Source organism: Symphalangus syndactylus, chromosome 15, assembly GCF_028878055.3.
Source record: "Symphalangus syndactylus isolate Jambi chromosome 15, NHGRI_mSymSyn1-v2.1_pri, whole genome shotgun sequence".
Lineage (NCBI taxonomy): Eukaryota > Metazoa > Chordata > Mammalia > Primates > Hylobatidae > Symphalangus > Symphalangus syndactylus.
The window spans coordinates 24,211,946-24,220,320 of NC_072437.2; positions in this window are offsets into that span (position 1 = coordinate 24,211,946).

The following is an 8,375-nucleotide window of genomic DNA, read 5'->3' on the forward strand; positions in this document are numbered from 1 at the left end:
TTGCACATTAATGTTTCTTAGGATGCCCTTACCTTCTTTCTGCATGTTAGGCAAGTGTTGGTTCAGACAGAAAGCAGGACCTATGAAGACTGTCAATGCCCCTTTTACCCAGGTATAGACCTAACACACTCACCCAGCACTTGCTTTAAGTATTGCTGAACTCCATGGCCTTGTGGGTCCACCAGAATTATCTGCTCATTGGGCATTGTGAATGCTATTTGTAAACAGGGCTGCAAGGAATGATGGTGAACATGTATATTACACATAACTCCTCTGTCACTCACATGCTCCATTGTCCCGTCATGTTTCACTTACAAAACACAAGCTCGAAGAGAACATGCTTAGGAATTTCAAGACAGCCACAACAGAACATCAAACCAAATGAGGGACCCTGTTAAGCGTGGGACCCTGGGATACTGCTCGGGTAGCACACCCAGGAAGTCAGCCCTGGCCTTGAGTTAGGAAGTCGTTTGTTTGACTGTCTTTAAGTGAAACCCTGGAGAAGTTAGCAAAGTTAAGAACATTTTCAGAAGTATCAATTAAAAGGAAGCATTTAAGTCCCTATTTCTTATGTTTATAGATGACAAGAGACATCAAATATTGGTTCATTTCGATTGAAGTCATCCAGATGACTTCTGTTATCTCCGGTTCCCTGTTGGATGCCACAGAATGATTCTGTAAGTTATGAATGAACTGAATGGTTGCTATCTTCTGTTGTAGTTTTTTCTCTGATTGACTGCATGCACACAAGCATCTCAACTCCTTTAGTCTTAGGTGGCACAGCCATCATCTTTTCTTCATTCTGGGTCATTCTAGCTCAGAGCCCTGAGTGATGATATATTTTGGACATTTCATTTGTACATGTGTAATTTCCTAGACACTTTCATCCCAGGTGGGCTCTGTGTACACTAGATGGATCTCCATCCACAGGGGGACAAATTATAAATAATTATGTCTTAAGAGACAAAAGGAGAATTGAGAAGGTCTTTGCAAATTTACCCAAAAGGAGCCATGTGGTCATTCCACAGCATTGTGTACACACACACACACACACACACACACACACACACACACACAGTTGGGAGGTGCAGGAAAAAGAGATAGAGAAAAAAATGAGGAGTAAAAAATAACAGTTTCCCTCCCTGAGGGCTTTGAAATAGCAAATTATCTATTTGCAACTGACATTTTTTTAAGCTGGCTGCGTGTACAATTCAAGCTTTCATTTTATTATATTACTGGAAACCAGGGGTATACTAGGACTTTGCAAATAATCTGTTCTCAGACATAACAGGCCAGCTGACAACCACTCCTTGCTTCTTTCACTTTCTTCAAAGAATGATCTTGCTGCATATCAGCAGAAATAATCATGGGTAATGTGTACATGTTTCTCTAGTGAGTTGCATTCCTGCCACATTAGTCTTTTTGTGTACTGTTGAGAGCTTAGGAAACAAGCTCTTACCCCTCAGCCATTTTTCTGGGAGCAAGGAATGAAGATTAGACAGGTCTGTGGCATTCAGGAGCATAGTATGCTGGGTTCTGAGGTTGGAGTAGTAGTGTCCATCCCTCCTCTCCTTGCCTTTGTGGACTGACCCCAGCCACACATGTGTGCAAGGATAAACAAAGGCCAGTCTAGACTTGCCCCTGCTGTTGCTGTCAGTCTCTCTCCTCTGTTAGTGACCTATACTCTGCACATAGCCAGATACCAAAGACGTGGTGCCTACAGCTCAGCGAGCCCAGTGGACAGGGCTGAGTCTGGAGCACTGTAGAAGGGCACCATATCCTCAGTGTGTCTCAGATCCTCCTTGGGGAACTTCCCCAGGCACTCAGCATTCTCCATGACTAGTGTTCCCATCAATCAACCAAAATGGCCACAGATATTAACAGGGAGCCTACTAAAGATATGCTGATGATATGGGCAGGACAGCCATTGGGTTTGTAATAACAACCATCATATTTCAGAATTTGGCGCTGGGTATTTCTAACCGGATGGCCTCAAGCAAGTTATTAAATTCTGAAGGTTTCTATTTTCTCAATAAAAATAACTTCCTATCTACCTCCTGGTTTGTGGGAATATTGGAAAAATTTTAAAACTGCACATATAATAATATACCATAAAAGTAACTGTTAAGTTTCTTTTTCTTGCAATGCTAGGTATCACTATTAAGTGCCTAGCACCATGCCAGGCAGGGTGGAATAAAAATATCTAAGATTTCACACCTATCTAAAATAAGTTCACTAGTTGGGAGGAAAGGCTTGATGCATGATAAAATATGCTATTTTATGTCTACCTATTGGGTGTTATTAATGCCAAATAACACCTCGTTCTATGAAGTTCGCTCTATCGTTATTCCCATTTTACACATGAGATCATGAGACAGATTGAGTAACTGCCCAAGGTCCAATAGCTGTGGCAGATCCAAAATATGAAACTCAAGAAATCTAACTCCAGGGCCCAAACTCCACCTTGATCCCATGCTTTCTTCTTTTGTGGTACTAAATGAATGTGACAGACAACAATTAAGTGGACTTAGTTATGGAGGAAATCAATATGGTAATCCTCTCAAAGATCTTACCTGAGTATCTTTCCCTCAGAGCCCTATTTTTAGCTGTATGATAAGCCATAGTAATAGCCTCAACATAAAAACTAAGGCTTCTTAATGTGGCTCCCCTTTGAAAGTCCTCAAAATCCGTCAGCCTATTCACAACATAGAGCTCTTTTTGAAGGCCTTTATGGAACACTGAAGACTAGAGACTGTCACCTTTCATCTTCCAAGAAATCTCAAAGCATGTCCTAGAGATGCCAACACCTCTGCCCACACATAGGGCTGGTTTTGCCAAGAAACACCATATTTACTGGTATATTGTATAGAAATATATTTCATCAGGCCTCCTTGCTCAAAAGTACTGGTCCATTGCATAGTTCCTGTGAAGCAGTATTGACTCCATGCTACATTGGTATGGAATAGAATTTAATAGCATTTCTCACTCTTGGTGGCAGGGGGATCAGAAGCATATGTTGGATGACAAGGGGCTTTTTTTTTCATATATAAACAACAGAAATTTATTTCTCACAGTTCTGGATGCTGGGAAGTCCAAGATAAATGTGCCAGCATATTCAGTGACTGGTGAAGGTCTACTTTCTGGTTCATAGATGGTCATTTTTTCTCCTTTGTAAAATTTTATTATTATTAATTTATTATTATTATATTTTAAGTTCTGGGGTACATGTGCACAACGTGCAGGTTTGTTACATAGGTATACATGTGTCGGTTGGTTTGCTGCACCCATCAACTCATCGTTTACATTAGGTATTTCTCCTAATGCTATCCCTCCCCAGCCCCCCACCCCATGACAGGCCCAATGTGTGATGTTCCCCTCGATAAGGGGCAGTTTTTAACATACCAAGGGGCACAATTCAAAAAAGAATTGCTTTGAGAAGGAATGTGACAAACGTTAAGAGTCATCCCATATTTCTTCTAACATCTGTGAGAGCTCACTGGGCCCTGAAACCTCGCTTGTAGTTTTTGGTGCCTTCCAAAATTAATAGAATCTTGGCATGACTGCCCCAATTCTTTTTTTTTTTTCTTTTCTTTTCTTTTCTTTTTTAAACAGAGTCTCACTCTGTCCCCCAGGCTAGAGGGCAGTGGTGCGATCTCGGCTCACTGCAATCTCTGCCTCCTGGTTTCAAGTGATTCTCCTGCCTCAGCCTCCCAAGTAACTGGGATTACAGGCACCCCCTACCATGCCCAGCTAATTTTTGTATTTTTGTTAGAGTCTGGGTTTCACCATCTTGGCCAGGCTTATCTTGAACTCCTGACCTCAAGTGATCCACCTGCCTCAGCCTCCCAGAGTGCTGGGATTACAGGCATGAGCCACTGTACCCAGTTGACTGCCCCTAATTCTGACTCTGTTAATGACTATTTTGTGTTCATTTCAGCTCAATCACCCCACACTGCAAAATGAAACACTGAAGCCAGATCTTCAAAGATTTCAGATAGTGATGCTGAAATGCCATAGATCTCCGCTTGAAAATGGGGTATTTTTCTCTGAAAGCCTTTTTAAATGAGTTTTTCATGAACTTTCAGTTAATGCTTAAATATTGAAGACTAGTCTATTCAATCTTTCCAGCACACTTTATTGAACACCAAACTTGCATAGTTCTCCCTGTGCTCAGGTGACCACTTCGTAGACATTTACTATTTCCTCACCTCCCAAGGACAGTTCACCTTGGTAGGGTGGTTCCTCAAAATGAGATATCACAATGGGGTGACTCAAAGTCAGACAACTTCCAAGCACTTTGTTGAGTGAATTTCTAAGAGATATAGAGCAAGTGGACATTTGACATCAGCCAGATATTTGGCCAAAGAGCTCCTGGAGGTCAGCAGAAGTCAGATACCTTTGGGTATGCAGCAAGTTTTGGACTTTTGTGCTCTGAAAGGACAAGTTTGAATCAAGACAGGCCCTTTCAGGATCGAATAAGGAACCACAGGCCAGTCTCAGGATGACCCGAACACAAATGTTTCAGGAAGTTCTAAACACAGCGAGATTTAGAAGGACCATCTCACATGAATTATTGTCCAGGGTTTGTCTTCTCCCCTAGACTGTAAGCCTGTATCTTGTTCACTTCTGTTTTTCCAGTGCTGACTACACAATTTGGTGCATGGTAACCATAAAACAAGGCAGAATAGTTATTTCAGGGAGTGGGAGTCTTTGGAGGCCAGGCCTGGTGAGGCATTAACAGACCTAAACGTTTTTATGCAACATGATGGCATTGGAGACCATTATCTTAAGTGAAATAACTCAGAATCATAAAGTCAAATACTATGCCTTCTCACTAACAAGTGGGACATAAATAAGGTATACACATAGACATAGAGTGTGGAATAATGGACACTGGAGACTCAGAAGGGAGAGAGGATGGGAGGAGGGTGAGGGATGATAAATTACTTAATGAGTATAATGTACATTATTCTAGTGATAGTTACACTAAAAGTCCAGACTTCACCAATACGCAACATATCCTTGTAAAAAAACTGAGCTTCTATCCCTTAAGCTCATGCAAAATAAAACATTTAAAAAAATTATTGTAAGTTTTCACGTTGCCCTTTCCTTGAGGCAACTCTGGTGACTCCTGAGTGTGAGTCTGCTTCAGGGAAGTAGACAAGAGTCTGAATTTCTGTAATCTACTTAAATATTTCCCAGAGCAAACTTCCTCCAGCTGTCTCCTAGAATGAGTCCCAATTTGTATTCAGGGTTTTTTTTCTTTAATTTCAAAGCTAAGCTTGTTAACCAACATGGAAGAGATTTAAATAGATTCACCAGTGACCCTTAGCTTTGTGGGAAATGTGCCTGTGTGTCCAGATAGCAATAAAAATTTCCAACCCAGGCAAGTTAGAGGTGGTAGAAGGTGCTCCCTTACAGAACTAAAGCAGCCCAGTGTTTTGGTATCGGCATTGTTGATGTTTGTTATGTAACATTCTTTATTTTTAATTGGCTCTTCTGTTTTCCTCCTCAAATCAATTTGTTAGTAGGGATGCTGAAAGGATTAAAGATTTATGTTAATTTAGATTTTGTGGGAGAGTTATCCCAAATGTAGAGTCTTTCGGCTGGATGGGTTTATAGGGGTTACAAATGTTTCCTCTCCCATCTCCAGATGCAGAGGCTTTACATTGTCATGAGAATTGAAATTTTATCACACTATTCTTTCCTCTAAAGCAGGGTAAATTCCCTCAGTGAATCAGAAAACGTCCCATAAATTCCCTCAGTGAATCAGAAAACTTTTCCTTTGGTTTCAATTCATGTTGAAAATATTAAGCATGTGAAGACACATCTTATTAAATACTTTTTTTGCAGGTACAAAACCGTAACTATGTGCATCTTCTCAGTTATTGCCACAACATCCCTATGAGGCGCCATAATATTGTTCACCCTCTTACATGTAGGGAAACTGAGCATCAAAGAAGTTTTTCAACTTAACCAAGGCCAAACAGATTGTACCAGCTATTATCTCATTTTCCCTGAGCTCCACACTCACCCTTCTTTATCATAGTTTGTGAAGTGGGCTCCACAAATCTCATTTCTCCTCTGCCAGCCAACACAGAGTCCATGAGGGAGGCAGCAAGACTTGCATTTCTGTCCTGGGGCTGCTGTTACAAAGTACCACAGGCTGTGGCTTAAACAGCAGAAACTTATTCTCTTACAATTTTGGAAGATAGAAGTCCAAAATCAGGGTATCTGGAGGGCCATATTTCTAAGGCTGGAGAGGAGAATCCCTTTTACAATTCCTTCCTCTTGCTTCGGGGATTGCCGGCAGTCTTTGGCTTATAGATGTGTCTCTCCGGTCCCTGGCTCTATCTTCCCTCAGGTTGTCTGTGTCTTCCCATGGCATTCTCTTTGTGTGTGTCTGATTTTGTATCTCTTCTCCTCTTCTATAAGGACACCGGTCATATTGGATTAAGGGCCTACACTACTCCAGTATAACCTTATCTTAACTTAGGTCTTAATTATGTCTGCAAAAACCCTATGTCCAAATAAGCTCATATTCACAGCTACCCGTGGTTAGAACTTCAATATATCTTTTGGGGAGACATCATTTAACACACCAGGACTGTCCTTTCTCTCTGGTTTTGTTTTCCTTCTGAGATCTACTCACAGGGCAAGTGGTGGTCCCAGCAGAGTTCACTGCAGTGGCTGAGGCTGTCAGGGTCTCAGAGCAGGTAGGCACATGGGAGTCCTTCCCCCAGGACGGGTGTTCCTCCAGCTGCTACTCCTTCAGCCCAGAGGCCCCGAATCTCAGCCCTGCAGGGTCCTGCTCAAGATCTCCGCGTTCCTCCCTAGTTCACGTCTCCCTCAGTCTTCACATCACTAGCTGCTGTCTACACCTGCTACTCCTGTTAAACCTTAAAGTTCTCTTTTGCCCCTTCTGCTAGCTAATCATCTTTTATCAGGTCAACAATTCTTTCCATTAAATTTTCTCCATTAAGGTATTTAGTGTCTAGCACAATTTCAAGAGAATGGGAGGATACAATTTTTTGGCATTTTTTGCTAATATTTGGAAAGTGTTTACTCTTAGGTTTATAATTAATGTATACATGTTGTATTAAAACTGTTTGTTTCTTTCCTGTTGTGAATCTCTGTTTAAAAAGAATTTTCATTATCTATTGTCTGCCTATAATAATTTTTGCATTTTTGTTACATTTCTGTGTGGTGCATTTTAAAAAAGTTATTTTAATTAAAATTTTAAAAATAAAATTAGAAAACAGCAAAAACCCTAGACCATGGCACACAGGTGGTGAATCAGGAATTTATACTTAAGGCAGTGTAGTGTCGTGAACTGTGTCTCCTGAACTGTGTCACAGGAGAAAGCACTGGAACTTTTAACAGATTTTTTTTCTATGCCATGGTAAAATAGCATGGAGAAAAGTCATCCCTTCTTGCTGGTTTCCTGGGAAAAGGCAAATAAATCTGAGAAGCTTCTAAAATTCTGTTGAGGTTTCTAGGCGTATCCAAGTGATGCAGAGCACCACTACTCTCCTGCTTCTACTAATCACCGTGCCGCCCACTGCTTGGTAGTCATTAGAGCTGTTTACAGGCACCTGTTTTTATCTCCTGCTGGGCACATGGCACCATTGCCTCTGTTAACCTCTTCGAAGTGAGCTGAAGCCATGGCTTCCTTTGACCAATGAGATGTGAACAGAAATGACCCTGTGTCATTTCCAAGTGGAGATTTAAGAGTGAATGCATAACTTACCATGTCCATTTTCCCTGCCCTGTCAATCCTGGAACATCTGTCAAAACACAACATCCATCAGCCCATGTCCCTGAGTGACTACAATGAGTAGAGCACCTGGCCAACCTGCATTGTGCATGCAGCATGAGTGAGAAATAAATTCTTGTTGGACTATGTTTTCCAGCAGCATACCAGGGCCTGCCCTGCTTATTATACACAGATTCCCATGTCCAGGGGCAATCTCCCAAGCTATTTTTTTTTTTGAGAGTCTTGCTTTTTTGTCCAGGCTGGAGATCAATGGCGTGATCGCAGCTCACTGCAACCTCTGCCTCCTGGGTTCAGGTGATTCTCCTGCCTCAGCCTCCCAAGTAGCTGGGATTACAGGCACCTGCCACCATGCCCAGCTAATTTTTAAATTTTTGGTAGAGACAGGGTTTCACCATGTTGGCCAGGCTGGTCTTGCTCCTGACTTCATGTGATCCACCCGACTCAGCCTTCCAAAGTGCTAGGATTACAGGCGTGAGCCACTGCCCGGCCAAGCTCATATATTTTTAATAATTTTCTCACTTGTCTTAGACATTCTGCTTTCCGGGAATTCCTTCACCCTCATTGGCTTCTCCTTTTGTACAACTTTGTTGCATTCTTT